The 21,595-nt window shown below is 45.2% G+C and overlaps 1 protein-coding gene across 1 annotated transcript in view; it reads right to left on the bottom strand.

Moving 5' to 3' along the window:
• Nucleotides 1-21,595, bottom strand: part of chrna8 (cholinergic receptor, nicotinic, alpha 8) — a 181,081-nt gene that overhangs the window by 124,346 nt on the left and 35,140 nt on the right. The window lies entirely within an intron of this gene.

Here is a 21,595-nt window from a genome sequence, read left to right as displayed (position 1 = left end):
TACCCTATACAGTTGCAGCAGGACCTCCCTGCTTTTGTACTCTATTCCTCTCGCAATGAAGGCCAACATTCCATTCACCTTCCTGATTACCTGCTGCACCTGTAAACTAACTTTTTGGGATTCATGCACAAGGACCCCCAGGTCCCTCTGCACCTCAGCATGTTGTAACTTCTCCCCATTCAAATAATATTCCCTTTTACTGTTTTTTTTCCCAAGGTGGATGACCTCACACTTTCCAACATTGTATTCCATCTGCCAAACCTTAGCCCATTCGCTTAACCTATCCAAATCTCTTTGCAGCCTCTCTGTGTCCTCTACACAACCCGCTTTCCCACTAATCTTAGTGTCATCTGCAAATTTTGTTACACTACACTCTGTCCCCTCTTCCAGGTCATCTATGTATATTGTAAACAGTTGTGGTCCCAGCACCGATCCCTGTGGCACACCACTAACCACCGATTTCCAACCGGAAAAGGACCCATTTATCCCGACTCTCTGCTTTCTGTTTGCCAGCCAATTCTCTATCCATGCTAATACATTTCCTCTGACTCCGCATACCTGTATCTTCTGCAGTAACCTTTTGTGTGGCACCTTATCGAATGCCTTTTGGAAATCTAAATACACCACATCCATCGGTACACCTCTATCCACCATGCTCGTTATATCCTCAAAGAATTCCAGTAAATTAGTTAAACATGATTTCCCCTTCATAAATCCATGCTGCGTCTGCTTGATTGCACTATTCCTATCTAGATGTCCCGCTATTTCTTCCTTAATGATAGTTTCAAGCATTTTCCCCACTACAGATGTTAAACTAACTGGCCTATAGTTACCTGCCTTTTGTCTGCCCTCTTTTTTAAACAGAGGCGTTACATTAGCTGCTTTCCAATCCGCTGGTACCTCCCCAGAGTCCAGAGAATTTTGGTAGATTATAACGAGTGCATCTGCTATAACTTCCGCCACCTCTTTTAATACCCTGGGATGCATTTCATCAGGACCAGGGGACTTGTCTACCTTGAGTCCCATTAGCCTGTCCAGCATTACCCCACTAGTGATAGTGATTGTCTCAAGCTCCTCCCTTCCCACATTCCTGTGACCAGCAATTTTTGGCATGGTTTTTGTGTCTTCCACTGTGAAGATCGAAGCAAAATAATTGTTTAAGGTCTCAGCCATTTCCACATTTCCCATTATTAAATCCCCCTTCTCATCTTCTAAGGGACCAACATTTACTTTAGTCACTCTTTTCCATTTTATATATCTGTAAAAGCTTTTACTATCTGTTTTTATGTTTTGCGCAAGTTTACCTTCATAATCTATCTTTCCTTTCTTTATTGCTTTTTTAGTCATTCTTTGCTGTTGTTTAAAATTTTCGCAAATCCTCTAGTTTCGCACTAACCTTGGCCATCTTATTGGTCTTTGATTTGATTTATTTCTTTATCCTTTATTTCCTTGGTTATCCACGGCTGGTTATCCCTTCTTTACCGCCCTTCTTTTTCACTGGAATATATTTTTGTTGCGCACTATGAAAGAGCTCCTTCAAAGTCCTCCACTGTTCCTCAGTTGTGCCACCGTTTAGTCTGTGTTTCAAGTCTACTTTAGCCAACTCTGCCTTCATCCCACTGTAGCCCCTTTGTTTAAGCATAGTACGTTCATTTCTGACACAACTTCCTCACCCTCAATCTGTATTACAAATTCAACCATACTGTGATCACTCATTCCGAGAGGATCTTTTACTTGGAGATCGTTTATTTTTCCTGTCTCATTACACAGGACCAGATCTAAGATAGCTTGCTCCCTTGTAGGTTCTGTTACATACTGTTCTAAGAAACAATCCCATATGCATTCTATGAATTCATCCTCCAGGCTACCCTGTGCGATTTGAGTTGACCAATCGATATATAGGTTAAAATCCCCCATGACTACTGCCGTTCCTTTTTCACATGCCTCCATTATTCCCTTGATTATTGCCCGCCCCACCATGAAGTTATTATTTGGAGGCCTATAAACTACGCCCACCAGTGACTTTTTCCCCTTACTATCTCTAATCTCCACCCACAATGATTCAACATTTTGTTCATTAGAGCCAATTTCGTCTCTCACAACTGCCCTGATATCATCCTTTATTAACAGAGCTACCCCACCTCCTTTCCCTTCTTGTCTATCTTTCCGAATTGTCAGATACCCCTGTATGTTTAATTCCCAGTCTTGGCCACCCTGCAACCATGTTTCTGTAATGGCCACCAAATCATACCCATTTGTAATGATTTGTGCCGTCAACTCATTTACTTTATTTTGAATGCTGCGTGCATTTAGGTAGAGTGTTTTAATCCTAGTTTTTAAACCATGATTTTAAGTTTTGACCCCTCCTGCAGCCCCTTTATATTCAGTGGCCCTTTTTGATTTTTGCTTTGGGTTTCTCTGCACTCCACTTTTACTCATCTCCTTTCTGTCTTTTGCTTTTGTCTCCTTTTTGTTTCCCTCTGTCTCCCTGCATTGGTTCCCATCCCCCTGCCATATTAGTTTAACTCCTCCCCAACAGCACTAGCAAACACTTCCCCTAGGACATTGGTTCCGGTCCTGCCCAGGTGCAGACCGTCCGGTTTGTACTGGTCCCACCTCCCCCAGAACCTGTTCCAATGCCCCAGGAATTTGAATCCCTCCCTCTGCACCACTGCTCAAGCCACGTATTCATCTGCACTATCCTGCGATTCCTACACTGACCAGCACGTGGCACTGGTAGCAATCCCAAGATTACTACTTTTGAGGTCCTACTTTTTAATTTAGCTCCTAGCTCCTTAAATTCGTCTCGTTGGACCTCATCCCTTTTTTTTTTTACCTATGTCTTTGGTACCAATGTGCACCACGACAATTGGCTGTTCTCCCTCCCTTTTTAGAATGTCCTGCACCCGTTCCAAGACATCCTTGACCCTTGCACCAGGGAGGCAACATACCATCCTGGAGTCTCGGTTGCGGCCGCAGAAACGCCTATCTATTCCCCTATCACTATCACTCTCCCACTCTTTTCCTGCCCTCCTGTGCAACAGAGCCAGCCACGGTGCCATGAACTTGGCTGCTGCTGCCTTCCCCTGATGAGTCATCCCCCTCAACAGTACTCAAAGCAGTGTATCTGTTTTGCAGGGGGATAACCGCAGGGGACACCTGCACTACCTTCCTTGCACTGCTCTTCCTGCTGGTCTTCCATTCCCTAGCTGGCTGTGGACCCCTCACCTACTCACGTCATTCTCAGCATCGTGGATGCTCCAGAGTGAATCCATCCTCAGCTCCAATTCTGCAATGCGGTCAGTCAGGAGCTGGAGGCGGATACACTTCGCGCACACGTAGTCGTCAGGGACACCGGAAGTGTCCCTGAGTTCCCACATGGTACAAGAGGAGCATAACACGTGACCAAGCTCTCCTGCCATAACTTAACCCTTAGATATCCTTGAATTGGCAACAACAATGTTAACAATGTTAACAACAATGTGTATGGAGAAAGAGTCAGACTGAACACTGTGAGCTCAAAGTAAAGTGTGACCTTAGTCTTTTATTGCAGGTCTCCAGAGTGCCTCTCCAACCTGTGAAGTTTCCTTAAATACCTGTACTCCCAAGGGATTATGCAATCCCTTGGGACTCCAGGAGATGAGCCCTTTGGTGGCTGTACAAGTACATACAAATCCACATATATAACAACACTCCCCCCCCCCCCAAAGTCAATAGTATAACTATTTACAATGTGAGTCGATCTGGGGTCCTTCTTGCCCTGGTTGATCATCTCAGTGTGAAATGATCTTGTTGAATCATTTGCTGGGGCCTCGCTGGGCTGCTGTGCAGCTGGCCTTGCTGGGCTGCCGTGGATGATGGGTTCTGCTTTGTGGTCAACCGTAGTGCCGGTTAACACTGGTGTGTATGTTGGGGGATCAAAAAAGGTAGAGTCCAAGGTGGGTTGCTCAGGATAGTCTGTGAATCTGAGTTTGATTTGGTCCAAGTGTTTCCGGTGAATGAAAGTTTGACCCAAAACACCCAGCTTCCCTCCTTGGCCATGACAGTGCTGGGAAGCCACTTGGGACCTTGTCCATAATTGAATACAAATATAGGATCATTGATTTCAATCACGCCTGACACATTTGCGCTGTCATGGAATGCACTTCGTTGAAGCCGCCTGCTCTCTACTTGTTCATGTAGATCAGGGTGAACTAATGAGAGCCTTCTCTTAAGTGCTCTTTTCATGAGCAGTTCAGCAGGTGGGATCCCAGTGAGTGAGTGGGGTCTCGTGCGGTAGCTAAGCAGGACTCGGGATAGGGAAGTCTGCAGTGAGCCTTTAGTTACCCTCTTCAAGCCTTGCTTGATGGTTTGCACTGCTCTCTCTGCCTGACCATTGGACGCTGGTTTAAACAGGGCAGATATGACAGTTTGATCCTGTTACGGGTCATGAATTCTTTGAACTCAGCACTGGTAAAACAGGGCCTGTTGTCGCTCACCAGGACATCGGGTAAGCTGTGAGTGGCAAACATGACCCACAGGCTTTCAGTAGTGGCAGCGGACGTGCTGACATTATCTCACATTCAATCCACTTGGAGTACGCGTCTACAACCACAAGGAACATTTTACACAAGAACGGGCCTGCATAGACTGCGGTTTGGAGGGCCAAGACCATAAACTTAGCGGAGCCTCCCTGGGTACATTGTTTAACTGTGAGCATGTATTACATCTGTGAACGCAGGACTCTAAGTCCGCTGGGCCACCACACGTGGGATCTGGCTATCGCTTTCATCATTACGATACCTGGGTGGGTACTGTAGAGGTCATTGATGAAGGTGTCTCTGCCCTTCTTGGGGACCACTACTCAATTGCCCCACAGAAGGCAGTCTGCCTGTATAGACATTTCATCTTTGCGTCGCTGGAACGGCTTTATCTCTTCCTGCATTTCCACTGGGACACTGGACCAGCTCCCGTGAAGCACACAGCTTTTGACGAGAGATAATAAGGGGTCCTGGCTTGCCTCGGTTTTGATCTGCCGGGCAGTGACAGGTGATTGCTCACTCTCAAATGCTTCCATAACCATGGCTAGATCTACGGGCTGCACCATTTTCATCCCCGTGGTGGGCAATGGCATCCTCTGAGAGCATTGGCGCAGTTTTCTGAGCCTGGTCTGTGGTGGGTGGTGTAGTTGTATGCGGACAATGTGAGTGCCCATCTCTGGATGCGGGCCGATGCATTGGTATTTATCCCTTTACTCACAGAAAACAGGGATATAAGTGGCTTATGGTCAGTTTCCAATTCAAATTTTAGCCCAAACAGGTATTGATGCATTTTCTTTACCCCATAGGCACATACTAACGCTTCTTTTTCTATCTTGCTGTGAGCTCTCTCAGCCTTAGACAGACTCCTGGATGCATAAGCAACCAGTTGCAGTTTCCCAAAATCATTAGCTTGTTGCCATATGACGACGCATCACATGCTAGTACCAAACGCTTACATGGATCGTACAACACAAGCAATTTGTTTGTGCATAACTATTTTCTCGCTTTTACAAAGGCATTTTCTTGGCGTTTGCCCCAAACCCATTCGCCCCCTTTTCGTAGTAAGACATGTAGTGGTTCTAGCAGGGTGCTGAGACTCGGTAAGAAGTTACCAAAGTAGTTCAAGAGTCCCAGACACGACCGAAGCTCCGTCACGTTCTGTGACCTTGGTGTGTTCTCGATTGCCTCCATCTTCGCGTTGGTGGGCCTGATGCCATCCGCCTCAATCCTCCTTTCCAAGAACTCCACTTCAGGCGCCAGGAAAACACACTTCGAGCATTTTAACCTGAGCCCCACGCGGTTGAGTCGACTAAGAACCTCCTCCAGGTTCTGCAGGTGCTCGACCTGTGACCAAGATGTCGTCCTGGAAGACCACGGTGTGCGGGACCGACTTCAGTAAACTTTCCATCTTTCTCTGCAATATTGCCGCCGTTGATCGGATTCCAAATGAGCATCGGTTATAAACAAAAAGACCTTTGTGCGTGTCGATGCAGGTGAGGACCTTCGATGATTCCTCCAGTTCCTGCAACATGTAGGTTGATGTCAGATCCAGCTTCATGACCGTCTTTCCTCCCACCAGCGTTGCAAAGAGGTCGTCGGCCTTTGGTAGTGGGTATTGGTCCTGCAGGAAGAAACGATTGATAGTTACTTTGTAATCGCCACAGATTCTGACGTTGCCGTCTCCCTTGAGGACTGGGACAATAGGACTGGCCCACTCGCTGAACTCGATCGGTGAAATGATGCCCTCTCTTTGCAGCCAGTCTAGCTTGATCTCTACTATTTCTCTCATCATGTACGGTACTGCTCTCGCCTTGTGATGGATGGGTCGCGCCCCCGGAATTAGGTGGATCTTCACTTTTGCTCCTTGGAATTTCCCGATGCCTGATTCGAACAGCGAAGGAAATTTGTTTAAGACCTGGGCACACGAAGTGTCGTCAGCGGGCGATAGCATTCGGACATCGTCCCAGTTTCAGCGTATCTTTCCCAGCCAGCTCCTGCCGAGCAGCATGGGACCATCGCCCGGTACCACCCAGAGTGGTAGCTTGTGCACCGCTCCATCGTAGGAGACCTTTACGATACCACTGCCGATTACAGGAATCCGTTATTTCATGTAAGTTCTTAGCTTCGTGCGAACTGGAGTTAAGACTGGCCTTGAGGCCTTGTTGCACCACAACCTTTCGAAAGACTTTTTGCCCATGATGGACTGGCTTGTGCCCGTGTCCAGCTCCATTGACACCGGGAGTCCATTTAGTTCAACATTCAGCATTATCGTGGTGAATGTGTGCACCCCATGTACCTCTGCCTCCTCTACCTGAGGCTCTGATTCGTCGTGATCCTCCATGGATCTGTCCTACTCTGCAACATGGTGGTTTTCAGGTAATCAGGCTTAGCAGCTTGACTGCACACTCATTGGAGGTGTCCCATTGTTCCACAGCCCTTGCAAACGTACTCTTTGAATCGGCATGAATGGAACCGATGATCACCCCCGCAGCACCAACAAGGTGTTAATGGCCTTGCATTCATCACCCTTGACGGTGGACTCTGAGTCATCTGCAGACGTGCAGCTGCAGGTATGTGTGACCTGCCCTGTACGCTACGATTCGAAAACAACATCACTTTGTTCACCGTACTTATAGCAGCACTTGTGTGTTGAGAGATTTGCTTAGTATTGTCACTGGTGGCAATGAACACCTGGGCTATCACTATAGCCTTACTCAAGGTTGGGGTCTCTACAGTCAAAAGTTTGCGAAGTATGGTTTCGTGGCCAAAGCCGAGTACGAAAAAGTCTCTGAGCATGTGCTCCAAATGTCCTCCAAATTCGCAATGTCCTGCAAGGCGTCTTAGCTCGGCGACATAACTTGCCACTTCCTGGCCTTCAGACCTTTTGTAGGTGTAGAACTGGTACCTCACCATCAGGACGCTTTCCTTCGGGTTCAAATGCTCTCGGACCTGTGTGCACAAATCGTCGTACGATTTATCCGTGAGTTTCACTGGAGTGAGCAGATTCTTCATGAGGCCATACGTTGGTGCCCCACAGACAGAGAGGAGGATCGCTCTGCGTTTGGCAGCGCTCTCTTCCCCATCTAGCTCATTGGCCACGAAGTATTGGTCGAGTCGCTCCACAAAAGTTTCCCGATCATCTCCCTCTGAAAATTTCTCCAGGATGCCCATTGTTCTCTGCATCTTTGGGTTCGCTATCTGTATCTCGTTGCCAGTTGTTGTGTATGGAGAAAGAATCAGACTGAACACTGTGAGCTCAAAGTAAAGTGTGACCGTAGTATTTTATTGCAGGTCTCCAGAGTGCCTCTCCAACATGTTAAGCCTCCTTAAATACCTGTGCTCCCAAGTGATTATGCGATCCCTTGGGACTCCAGGGGACTCTGGCGGCTTTACAGAGTAAATACAAGTCCACATATATAACACTTGTGATGTACTTATGATACAGCCACTACAGATTTCTGGGGTAGTGAAAACTTTGATATGTAACGTCTCTTGTTAATGTTCACCGTTATGTTCTAATAAGCTCTGTAAAAAGGTCATATATGTTTTTAACGTCAACCTGAGACGCTTGTGCAGGTCCAAATGACACCAGCACCAGCACCTGCAACATCACTCTCTGAGGAGGAAGAGGAGGAGGAGCAGGAGGAAGAAGAGCACTTTCCTCACGTCGAGCAGGAAGAGGAGGAGGAGTACGAGCTCAAGCTCCAGCAGGAGCCGTCAATTGCTCAGGCGGGGATGAACCTGCGATCATCTCTATTGAGATTGAGGATGCACCGGGATAAAGCGGTGTGCAGCCGGCAACGCCAAGGCGCAATATATTGCGTACACCGACCCCACGGAGGCCAGGTTATCGAGGCCAGCAAATGCCTCCCCAGGATGATCAGTTGGTGGGCCTGATGTCCCCGTGTTTGGAGACGGTCGCTAGCGTATCCAGGTGTATACTTGATTCGTGCAAGACTTCTTCAAGGTGTCTGCAGTGCAAGTCGAGCTTCTGGAGGTAGCATGGCAGACTCTTGAAGGGGTGCGTGAACAGACCGCCGCAACAAATGCCCTTAGGTATGCGCTGCTGGTGGAACAGGGCGCTGCACCGCAAGGTGTCGTGTTGTTAACGTGTCAAACCTCAAGCACTCAAGCGAGTACGGAGGATACAGTTCCTCTTGACTTGGAAGATGAACAGCCAGCTTCGTCCCCCAGGCCAACACCTCCACCACGGCAGGAAGTCTTTCCATCGTCCGTTGCATGCCAGCTTCATCTCGGATTGCGGAGACCAAGACGGGCGGGTGGTGCTACTATATGGTGGGGGGGGGGAAATGACCTGGAGGGAAATGTGGCCGCAGATAGGGAGGGTGAGATTGATTTTTACTGTTAATGTTAATGTTCGTTCATAGTTTGGGGTGGGATGCGGGGGTGTTATGGGCGGGCGGGTGGGGAGTCGGGTGTTGAAAAATATTTTATTGCAAAACATTATTGGCAGTAAATTCTTTTATTGATTTTAATCATTGTTGTGTATTTTCTGATTAATAAGGTTAGTTAGCTTAGGCATTTTGCACAATTTAACATGTGTTCTTCATTCTGGATATAAAAGGGGTCAGAGGGTCTAGTAAGGAGGAGGAACTGAGGGAAATCCTTATTAGTCAGGAAATTGTGTTGGGGAAATTGATGGGATTTGAAGGCCGATAAATCCCCAGGGCCTGATGGACTGCATCCCAGAGTACTTAAGGAGGTGGCCTTGGAAATAGCGGATGCATTGACAGTCATTTTCCAACATTCCATGTACTCTGGGTTAGTTCCTATCGAGTGGAGGGTAGCCAATGTAACCCCACTTTTTAAAAAAGGAGGGAGAGAGAAAACAGGGAATTCTCGACCGGTCAGCCTGACATCGGTAGTGGATAAAATGATGGAATCAATTATTAAGGATGTCATCGCAGTGCATTTGGAAAGAGGTGACATGATAGGTCCAAGTCAGCATGGATTTGTGAAAGGGAAATCATGCTTGACAAATCTTCTGGAATTTTTTGAGGCTGTTTCCAGTAGAGTGGACAAGGGAGAACCAGTTGATGTCGTATATTTGGACTTTCAGAAGGCTTTCGACAAGGTTCCACACAAGAGATTAATGTGCAAAGTTAAAGCACATGGGATTGGGGGTAGTGTGCTGACATGGATTGAGAACTGGTTGTCAGACAGGAAGCAAAGAGTAGGAGTAAATGGGGACTTTTCAGAATGGCAGGCAGTGACTAGTGGGGTACCGCAAGGTTCTGTGCTGGGGCCCCAGCTGTTTACACTGTACATTAATGATTTCGACAAGTCGATTAACTGTAGTATCTCCAAATTTGCGGATGACACTAAGTTGGGTGGCAGTGTGAGCTGCGAGATGCTATGTGGCTGCAGAGCGACTTGGATAGGTTAGGTGAGTGGGCAAATGCATGGCAGATGAAGTATAATGTGGATAAATGTGAGGTTATCCACTTTGGTGGTAAAAACAGAGAGACAGACTGAATGGTGACAGATTAGGAAAAGGGGAGGTGCAACGAGACCTGGGTGTCATGGTACATCAGTCATTGAAGGTTGGCATGCAGGTACAGCAGGCGGTTAAGAAAGCAAATGGCATGTTGGCCTTCATAGCGAGGGGATTTGAGTACAGGGGCAGGAAGGTGTTGCTACAGTTGTACAGGGCCTTGGTGAGGCCACACCTGGAGTATTGTGTACAGTTTTGGTCTCCTAACCTGAGGAAGGACAGTCTTGCTATTGAGGGAGTGCAGCGAAGGTTCACCAGACTGATTCCCGGGAGGGCGGGACTGACCTATCAAGAAAGACTGGATCAACTGGGCTTGTATTCACTGGAGTTCAGAAGAATAAGAGGGGTCCTCATAGAAACGTTTAAAATTCTGATGGGTTTAGACAGGTTAGATGCAGGAAGAATGTTCCCAATGTTGGGGAAGTCCAGAACCAGGGGTCACAGTCTAAGGATAAGGGGTAAGCCATTTAGGACCGAGATGAGGAGAAACTTCTTCACCCAGAGAGTGGTGAACCTGTGGAATTCTCTACCACAGAAAGTTGTTGAGGCCAATTCACTAAATATATTCAAAAAGGAGTTAGATGAAGTCCTTACTACTAGGGGGATCAAGGGATATGGCGAGAAAGCAGGAATGGGGTACTGAGGTTGCATGTTCAGCCATGAGCTCATTGAATGGCGGTGCAGGCTAGAAGGGCCGAATGGCCTACTCCTTCACCTATTTTCTATGTTTCTATGTTTCTCTTGTAATAACATTACTTAAGTTAAGCATTAATGCAAATGTTGAACTACAACGGCCAGGCCAGTGCAGGCAAGGCTAAAACGTAACTCAAACAAAACTCAACGCAAATGCAGTTTTGTTTTAGCGTAACTGTGACGATCCCCAATGTAAGTTCATGCAAAGCGTTCAGTTATGAGCTGCTGACGCAACATCTTTGCAGCTGCTTAACTCCCATGGGGTACTGTTCTCCTGTGGGGTGGTGGATGGACCACGGCTACATCGCCAGGCTGGTCCTCTCCAGCCTTCTTTTCCACCTCCGCCTCCTCCTCTTGCTCCTCGCCGGCTGGCTCCTCCGTCTCACCTCCATTTGGAGGTGGACCTGCAGCCCCATCAGACATTTGCTGCCCTCTCCTTATAGCTAGGTTATGTAGCACGCAACAAACCCAAAGCCCTTCCGGTCTGTGCCTCCCTGGTCATCGGGATGCTTATAAAGTTCATTCTGTGAGTGTGAAAGGTTTCAATCACCTGCCGAATGCAGCAGTGTGTGGCGTGCTGAGAGATACAACAGATGTCGCCAGCTGAAGCCTGAAAGGATTCCAATGAGTAGAAGGCTAGTGCTGCAGTAACCTTTACCTCAACAGACAGTGCAGTTCTGATGGTGCTGGAAGGCTGCAAATCCCCCTTGATGAACTCACAAATCTCATCGATGACCTCCTTCCGGAAGCGCAGCCTCCTAAGACACATGTTTTCAGACAAGTCGAGGTAAGATTGCTTTTCCAAGTACCTTCGTTGGCTGTATGCTTGCCTCCTCTGTCTCCTTTGTCTCTGTCTATGCATCACTCTGCCACCTCTTCGATTGATCCTTTTAGAAACCAGCTTGTGAGCAGTTATGCATAATGGCACAGAAAGCATAGGCCCCATCACTATCAATTATTACTTACACTTGCTATAAATGCACTTTTCACTAAAAAATACCTAATCTATTAAACTACTCTCTCTATACCAGCCCCAGTCTAACAATAGGCCCCGTCACTATCAATAATTGTTTTCACTTACTATAAATGTAATTTTCACTAAAAATGCCAAATCCACTAAGCTACTATCAGTAAAATTAAATATAATTAATAATCTGAGTAGATCTATCTATACAAGACCCTTAAATAACTCACAACTATCTAAGCTCTATGTTTTTAGCTGTCTCCACTCTGCCTCCGAACTTCAAAATGGCGTCTGTAGTGCCCATTTCCTTCAGTAGAACCCGGGAAAAGCAACAATTAGCCAGTGATGTTCTCGGCACGTGATCAGCCCGGCCTTGTGATGGCGATGTGCTGAAACTTCAAATTGGCCATGTGTGGGCGATCAGCTCGGCGATCAGGTTGGCGAAGTGAGCCGAAACTTGGGGGCTTATTTGCTGGCGATGTTTCTGGCCTAGTTTCCATTTTTTGCTCAAAATGGGCGATAGAGGTCAGTTTTGGGCAATATATGGGCCTTATGTGGGCGATGTGAAGTGGAAAGTCCATGAATGTAAGTAGTGTGTCACAGGATTACCAATTACTCTTTTATCAGAATAATCTGTGTCGGAGGCTGATGTACTGCTCACCAGGCTCATCTGTCCTTTCCAAAAACTGGAACATGCTATGCTAGAAGCCTGTATTGTTGAAGCTAAAACTAGTAGCTTAATTTATCTCTCCATCCTCGGCCTCCTACACTGTTCCAATGAAGTTCAACGCAAGCTCGAGGAATAACACCTCATTTTTCGTTTAGGCACTTTACAGTCTTCTAGACTCAACATTGAGTTCAACAATTTCAGACCATAACTTCTGCCCATATATTTTTTTCCCTTTCCTCCCACTTTTTTTTTACAAACAGCCTTTTATTCCCCTTTCCCATGGCAGCTGGTGATGATTCTGCCATTCACACCTCAACTAGACTCATCTTTTGTTTCCTAACTTGTGCCATTACCATTTCATTTTTGCCCATCATCCCTTTCGTCTCTGAAATCTCTCCTGCCTCCCACCCTATCACAGACCTTCCCTTTTATTCTTTCCTCCCCTCCTCCTTTCACTGCCCCAGCACTTCCTTAAGAATCTGTTACATCTCAAACTTTTCCAGTTCTGACGAAGGGTCACAGACCTGAAATGTTAACTCTGTTTCTCTCTCTCCACAGATGTCGCCTGACCTGCTGAGATTTTCAGCATTTTCTGTTTTTATTTCAGATTCCAGCATCAGCAGTATTTTGTTTTTGTGTGAGCTTAATTTATCTGCAAGATTAATAATCAAACAAAAACAAAGCTACGCAGCAAGTAAACAACATAGTGTTATGCCTCATACCATACTTTGACAAACAGTAAAGCACTCAAAAACCTCAGCGTTGTTTTCAGAATCATTTAGTTTTGACGTTAATGAAGATAATAATGGAGGTATCTCTGCCTCATTGGTTTTGTCTCTCTGTTGTGGTGCGGAAGCCATTGATCCAAACTCCGCAATAGGAAGAGCCAGCCACACCTCTACTTGCCCATGCAGGTCCACCCGTCTGTACACGTGGGCAGGCAATCTGTTATTAATCAGTTCTCACTTTCAGATGCACTGTACTTCTGACTTCGATGGGTTTGGCTTTGACAGCTGATTGGCACAGTTTGATCCTGAGAATAACTCTTCGTCACAGTTCCGCATCTGGAAACTTTGCCTGCGTCCAATATTTCATGCCCAGGAGAGAATTCCTCATGCAATCACATGTCCCTAGGAGAGCAACTGGATGGACACCCTCCAAAGAAATTTATATATCCCTCGACAGTATTCGTGCATTGCTTAACTTCCCTTCCCACTCCACACCCCTCGTCACACAAAGGCCGAATAACCCATTTCAGAAAGCAGATGATTAATTTTGAACTCCCATCATGGTGGCCTAAATCAAATTCATATGCAAACATATAAATATGGACCTTACAGATTGAAACAACGTGAGGCTCTGCTCCTGCCACAGTCAGCTCTGATTTAAATAGGAAGACCATAAGGTAAGAGGCATCGCTACTTGTGAAAGGTCTGAGAGGTGAGCTTTGCCAGGGCCTCAATAGGCAGCAGTGGAATGGTCTACGATTTTTTCGCTGGGATAAGGGTGGGAGGCTTTAGCTGTGTAAATGGGGACAAGGGCATGGGCACTGATCTCCTGCAATCCAAAGTGGACTAGTGTCCTTTGATTTCAGGCCACAGAATTCCCCAAAGACTGGACCACAAAGTCACAGAGGTAGAGGGTGCCATTTAATTCTGTGGCCAGTGAGAAAGTGGCTCAGCCTGGATGTACAGACTGGTGCTGCAATTTTCTCTTCTCTGGCCTATAGCTATAGTCCCCATTCACTGGGGAAGGGAGAGCAACCAGACTCAAAGTAATAAATCACAATTTTGAAGCAAAGGTGCACATACAAGTTTGCACCTGTGTGGTTCTTCTGTTGTACTGGCTCTGCAGATTATGTATGTAATAAATAGATGGATAGTACAACAACAGAACCCTGAGATAATATTGCAGGACTGCTTCTGAAATTAATATGAGTCTAGTCGCTTCCAGGCATGCAGTTCTCTAGATGATCCTGCATGTTCCCTTACAGTGAATGGTGGCGTAATAGTTATGTTACTGGACTAGTAATCCAAAAGTCTGGATTAATGATCTGGAGACATGAGTTCAAATCTCACCATGGCAGCTGGGGAATTTAAATTCAGTTAATTAAATAAATCTGGAATAAAAAAGCTAGTGTCAGTGATGGTGATCATAAAACTACCAGATTGCTGTAAAAACCCATCTGCTTCACTAATGTCCATTAGGGAACAAAATCTGCTGTCCTTACCTGATATGGCCTATGTGACTCCAGACCCACAGCAATGTGGCTGACTCTTAACTGCCCTCTGAACTGGCCTAGCAAAACACACAGTTGTTAAGAAGGTTGCTCACCACCACCTTCTGAAGGGCAATTAGATATTCTTCTGTCTTGAATAAAATTTAATTCTCCTCCAATGTACTCTCCTCCATGAAAGCATCAGCTCCATTGTTAAGATACGGTCCCAATGATATTATAGAGACATAGAAAATAGGTGCAAGAGCCGGCCATTCGGCCCTTCGAGCCTGCACCGCCATTCAATATGATCATGGCTGATCATTCAACCTCAGTACCCCACCCCAGCGTTCTCTCCATGCCCCCTGATCCCTTTAGCCGTAAGAGCCACATCTAACTCCCTTTTGAATATGTTCAACGAATTGAACTCAACAACTTTCTGTGGCAGAGAATTCCACAGGTTCACCATTCTCTGGGTGAAAAAGTTTCTCTTCATCTCGGTCCTATATGGCTTACCCCTTATCCTTAGACTGTTTCCCCTGTTTCTGGACTGCCCCAACATTGGGAACATTCTTCCTGCATCTAACCTGTCCAGTCCCATCAGAATTTTATGTATTTCTATGAGATCCCCTCTCATTCTTCCAAATTCCAGTGAGTATAAGCCTAGCCGATCCAGTCTTTCCTCATATGTCAGTCCAGCCATCCCGGGAATCAGTCTGGTCACCTTCCAGCACATCACTCCACTGCTGCACATTTGAAACGGGCTGGAATTGAACACAACACTGAATACTCCCTCAACTATCTGGCACCTCTTGCGACACCTACTCCTCTGTAATTGTGCTTTTTGACCCTGAAGCGACACCAGGCACAGGGAATTTTTTATTGATAATACACAGCACGGCAAGGTGATTGCAAGATGAAGTGTCTGTAATCAGAGCATGCCCCCAGAGAAACTAGTGTACTCATTAAAATCTCATCTGGCGTCTAGTGCCTGAATATATGAAACATTACTTCTGAAGACATGCTGCAATTTATTTTGAATGCGGTAACATATCAGAGAAAAAAATAGGAGAAGCTGCTGCCTTTCCAAAACCAATTAAGACATGATCTGTTTACTTGCAAAATTAGCTTTTATGCATTTTTTTTATGTAAGTTTTTCACACAAGTTAAACATCACTACTCATTGGATAGAGTTGGCAAATTCAGCATGACCATTGCCTTAGAAAAACCACAGTGCTGAGCATGTGTGACAACAGGATGCATCAATTGTTAGATAACCTGTCTAGCGCTTGGACAAGAATAATGAGTGACAGTCCCACTAGTGCACATGTAAACAGCTAAAGGGCCACACTGCCTTTATAGGGCAGAGTAACAGATAAATTAGGAATGAGGAACGGCCCTGGCAAAATATTTGTCAAACTCATTCATTAGATGGTTTCCATTAGTTTTTCCAATTTATCTGTAGGATTCCTTCAAGGGGCCAGACCTTGCTGGAAAAAATATTGTTGTGTTAACAATGCACACTGTTATTAATGTGCAAGGCCAGCAAGTTCAGGGGATTAAGAGTTGTGAATCTCCAGAACTTGCTACTGGACTTACTGTTTGCTTTGCACAAACAGTATCTCGTCCTCAGCCTCCTTCTTTTTAAGAATTTGCTGAATTTGCATATTTATTGCCCATTAAACATGCCACAAAAATGAATTAACGGTTACATTAATTGAAGAATAAACAGTGCAACTCATTTCTCATTGAAGCACCATCTGAGACATGCTCAATGCTCAATTAGCTCTTTATTTCTGCTAAGCATTCAGTAAAACTAAAGTATAAAGAGAAACTGAAAGACCATTGGCCATAGTGTAGCATTGCTGCCTTTAATGGACTATAAGTTACAGGCTATTACACTCATTCTCTGACATGTAATCACATCTCTTAATACTGTGAAAATGGTTCTGTTATCACATGAAGTTGCTTGACAACATGAAACAGCACAAATTGCTATCAGTGGAGATGTTGTAAGACATTTATCAAAAGTGCTACATTATATTAAGTTACACAGTAAGGGTGGGTTTAGATTTGCAGGCATCACTTACAGTTCTGGCTGAAGAACAAAACAAAATATGGAATTTTTAAAAAGCCATTTTGTCCACCATTATTTAAGGTTTTTTTTGAACATGTAAAGGTCACTAAGTCCTACAAGCATATCAATGGAGCAACTCCACCTCCTGAATTCTCAGAATATTTCTCAGTCCTCCCTTGGTCTAGAAATGTGTCTGATGTTTCTTGAGCTTAATGTACTGTTGCTTCAGTGACCATCTCTTGTGACTTATTCTACAACTCCGCTGCCCTTTGAGTGAATTAAGCTCCATCTGAATTTCCTGCTTACTTCTATCTCACTAATTTTTGGGCTTGCTTACGCTTCATCGTATATACAGAGTATTTTGCCCATATCAATTTTGTCAATTCTCTTCATAGTTTGTAATTTTTTGATGATGTCACCTCAAGGCCTCTGTCCCCATCCACACTCTAAGCATGCCTGGGATCAATACCATGTAGGTTGGTGGGAGTCTGAATGATACTCCATGATATCAAAAAGAAAACCAACCAAAATTTGGTTTCCAATTCCACACAGCTATCACCTCGAGGTTGGATTTTTCCAATGCTGCTCCTTTGTTCGCTATGCCCTACTCTGGAACTCCCTTTCTCAGCACTTTTTCACTTCCCTCCCTGCCTATAGAAGCCTCCTAAAGACCTTACTCTTTGACAATGCTTCTATTCTTCTCTTAAGCTTTTCTTCTCCTTCTTCTGTGGTGCCAATTTATCATCCACTGTCCTATAAAGTACTGTGAGACACAAGTGACGACCGCTATAGAATTGTAATAGTTGTACAGACTTGCAAAATGTAGGGTAATGGGCCAGAGGGAATCGAAGTGTTCACACTACCCAAAGAAGATGTGTGGAATTATTTGACTTGTAAAGTTTGAGAAGGTACTAGAAGCTGAATGGAGCTATCAACTAATGACAATGGTGTCTTTCTTATATTATGCTTTCTCATGTACCATACCAGTTTAGAAGTGTAACCTGTAATAGAAATTGTTATTCTTTAAGGATAGTAGTAAATGTTGTGCAGTGGGTGTGCATGAGTGATACTTTGGACTCTTACAGGATTCTGCCTGTACTGTAACCAAATATTATTTAACTTTGTGTTATGTCCACAGAACATACGAGGTTACAAGACTCCAGAGCACAACTGCATCATTCCCACACAAGGCACTGACACAACCACCACTACTATACCAAGCATCAGGACAGCACCTCCCAAACCCGCGACCTCTACCACCTAGAAGGACAAAGGTAGCAGGCTCATGGGAACCTGCAAGTTCCCCACCAAGTTACACACCATCCTGACCTGGAAATATATTGCCGTTCTTTCATTGTCACTGGTTCAAAATCCTGGAACTTCCTCCCTAACAGCATTGTGGGAGCACAAGGACTGCAGCCATTCAAGAAAGTGGCTCCTCAACACCTTCTCAAGGGCAATTAGGGATGGGCAATAAATGCTGGCCTTACCAGCGATGCCCACATCCCAGGAAAGAATAATTTTAAAAAAGGACCGACAGAGCCACCTTCACCTCCACAACTAAATACGTCACCGGCATGTAGTAGCAGTTACAGAGCTTGGAGCAGGTAGAAGACGCCAATGAGGTAGGTATAGAAATCATCTGGTCCACCTTTAAACTGAGGGTGGTGGAACACCACACCGGATATAACATTATGGCCACATGCATTCTATAATTAGAGTGAGACTGAGCGTGATAGAGCATCTGACTGCTGCCATGTCTGACATAGGGTCTTCTACATGGGATATGTTAGCCTTGTGTATGTATTGGCACATGTGGTGGAGGCTGGTCTCCAGTCGTCTTGGATTCCCTTGCCACTGGACCAACACCTTGCTCCGTCAAGCCCGTGTGGTGGCTGGTGTGCACGGCCACCCCATGTTAAAAGAATTCACACACAGGCATCTTTCACCATTTAAACTGAGTTCATTGGTCACCTGAGCACTCATTTTTAGTGTGGAAGCAAGTCATCCTTGACACCGAGTGACTACCTATGATGATGATGTTAACTTTATTACAAAGGGATTGGAGTATAAGAGTAAAAAAACCTTACTACAATTATGTGGGGCCCTGATGAGACCACACCTGGAGTACTGTGTATAGTTTTGGTCTCCTTTCCTAACAAACGATTGGGGCTAGAGAGTGTACAACAAAGGTTTATTAGACTGATTCCTGAGATGAGGGAATTGTCCCATGAGGAGTGATTGACTAGACTAGGTCTATATTCCCTACAGTTTAGAAGAATGAGAGGTGATCTCATTGAAACATATAACATTTTTAAGTGGCCTGACAGGGTAGATGCTGGGTGGCTGTTTCCCCTTGTGAGGGAGTCTAGAAATAAGGGTCACAGTCTCAGAATAAGGGGTCGGCCATTTAGGACTGAGATGAGGAGAAATTTCTTCACTGAGGGTTGTAAATCTTTGAAATTCTCTACCCCAGAGAGCTGTGGATGCTCAGTCTTTGAGTATAATTAAGACAGAGATTGAAAGATTTTGGACTCTAGGGGACTCAAGGGATATGGGGACAGTGCAGGAAAGTGGGGCTGAGGTAGAGGATCAGCCATGATCTCATTGAATGGCGGAGCAGGCTCGAGGGCCGAATGGCCTACTCCTGCTCCTGTTTCTTATGTTCTTATGTTGTTAAGAGCATAAGAAATAGGAGCAGGAGTAGGCCATTTGGCCCCACGAGCCTGTTCCGTCATTTGATAAGATCATGGCTGATCTGATCATGGACTCAGCTCTACTTCCCTGCCCACTCCCCATAACCCTTTATTCCCTTATTTCTCAAAAATCTGTCTATCTCCGCCTTAAATATATTCAATGACCCAGCTTCCACAGCTATCTGGGCCAGAGAACTCCACAGATTTACAACCCTCAGAGAAGAAATGCCTCCTCATCTCAGTCTTAAATGGGCGGCCCCTTATTCTGAGACTATGTCCCCTAGTTTTAGTTTCCCCTATCAGTGGAAACACCCTCTCTGCATCCACCTTGTCGAGTCCCCTCATTATCTCACATGTTTCGATAAGATCACCTCTCATTCTTCTGAACTCCAATGAGTTAAGGCCTGGTACTCGGGCTAGATATTTTTTGAGGATGTCAACTTTAAGGAAGAGTTCATTTTGCCTTATGGACTCACATTGCTTTGCCCTCAGACATATCAGTTGCCTAGGGTATTTCACAAGTGAAGCCAGATTTCCTGATATGGTGCATCCCAGACCACAAGTCAGGCGCACAACAGCTGCCATTGCAGACTGGGAGCATGAATCTTAAGTGAGCGGACAGTTACACCAACTCATTTGCAAGTGTTGTCCTTGCTGCTTCTGAAAGTTACAGTAGAGCAACAGCAGGATCAAACCTCGAGGAATCAGCCAATCTACCAGCCTGGCACAGACTGAGCCAGTGTTCCATTTTTAAAACTTAGGCCTCCAGTCTACAATGGCATCTCAGTGCGCCCCCTGTTCAGCTTTCAACAATGCTTCATTAGCCTCTAAATACAAAGGGACCAGCATCACAACGTTTTCTCTCACCTCCCTTCTACCCTTGATCTCAGGCCTTGTTCCCCTCCCTTCCCACTTCAGTTTCAGCCCTTAGGCCTCATATGCTTCCTCCTGTTCTAGTTTTACACTGCACACCCTGTCCTGCTCCCTGCCGTGCTATTACTCCAGGCCCTAGCCCTGGCCCCCTACCACCTTGAGAACCGACATTTGCCAACTGTCAAAATTTATTTCGACAGATCGCACGCATCCTTGGGAGAAGGACATTCATGCACAGAGATTTGGACTCTTGCCCAGCGAATGTCTTTCAAACTCCCAAGCCTGGTAAAAACAGGTGCATAGCCTGCTTTTACCAGCGTAAGAGTTTTAAAAGAGAGAAAAATTACATTTTATCAATAATTTTTATATTAAAAACCCTGTCCATTAAGGTAAGTTTATTTTACCCCTATTAAAACATATTAACTTCTCTAAAACATTTAATTAAATTCAATTTCTATTAATTTTGAATATGTGAAGTGCTTTTCTTATTTCTTTAATATGTTTGTATGTTTTTTGGGGTAGCCCCATTTATCGAAATGGTGATCTCCTTACAAACGGAAATCACCATTACTGTGAATAGGGATATTCCATTTTAATTGGTTGGTCCACCCCATGTGATCCCAAGTTGCGCTTACGCTCCTGGAATAAATGAGCCCAAATGCTGGACTGCGAATGGAGGCCTCGGACCACAAGTCTACGTTCCTCCGGGACCACCAGGTACTTTTGTTAAAATTATTTCGGTCGCAGGCGTCCGCCCGCAGGAAGCCTCTTTCTGGGCCATTACTTTGCTTCCGGAATTGACAATATCAAACTCTTTGTTGTACACTGGTTTCAAGTGAAGTGCTAAGTGAAGTTTGGGCAGCTTCAGCTGCATTACTGGAGGATGTAAGCAATGTTCCCTGTAAGCTGCGCGGTTGCGAATGGGAAGCCCTGAAAAAAGTTATAGGGAACATTGGTTGTAAACCCCATTGATTCTACGTCTGCACAACATGGTTATTTCATTCGAGATGGCTGGTGTGAGAAATGGACAATGTAGCGCTGGTGAGTGAGTGATGATTGTGGAAAGATGTTCTTCCCATGGGTTGTTTGGGTGCAATATACTGAGCTTCTGCATTTGGCCTATAATTGACCTGATAATGTTTGATTTGGACACTGCGTGAAAAATGGAAATATGTTTTATTCCCCCAGCACTGATTACAATCACTTTGATAAGTGCAAAATTCAAAGCAAAAATACACAAATTTATAAAAATAAGAAGTGTACAACGGAATGATGTTGCTGCTATTTATTAGGGTTTCTGTTTAAGGTCCTCTCAGTTATAGGCTTTACTTTATCTTCTTCAACAATATGATTTCTACATTCCATCCAAGTG

The sequence above is a fragment of the Pristiophorus japonicus genome, chromosome 1, assembly GCF_044704955.1.
Source record: "Pristiophorus japonicus isolate sPriJap1 chromosome 1, sPriJap1.hap1, whole genome shotgun sequence".
Taxonomy (NCBI): Eukaryota; Metazoa; Chordata; class Chondrichthyes; family Pristiophoridae; genus Pristiophorus; species Pristiophorus japonicus.
Note: the sequence above shows the minus strand (reverse complement) of the source record. Positions and strands in the feature narration are given on the sequence as shown.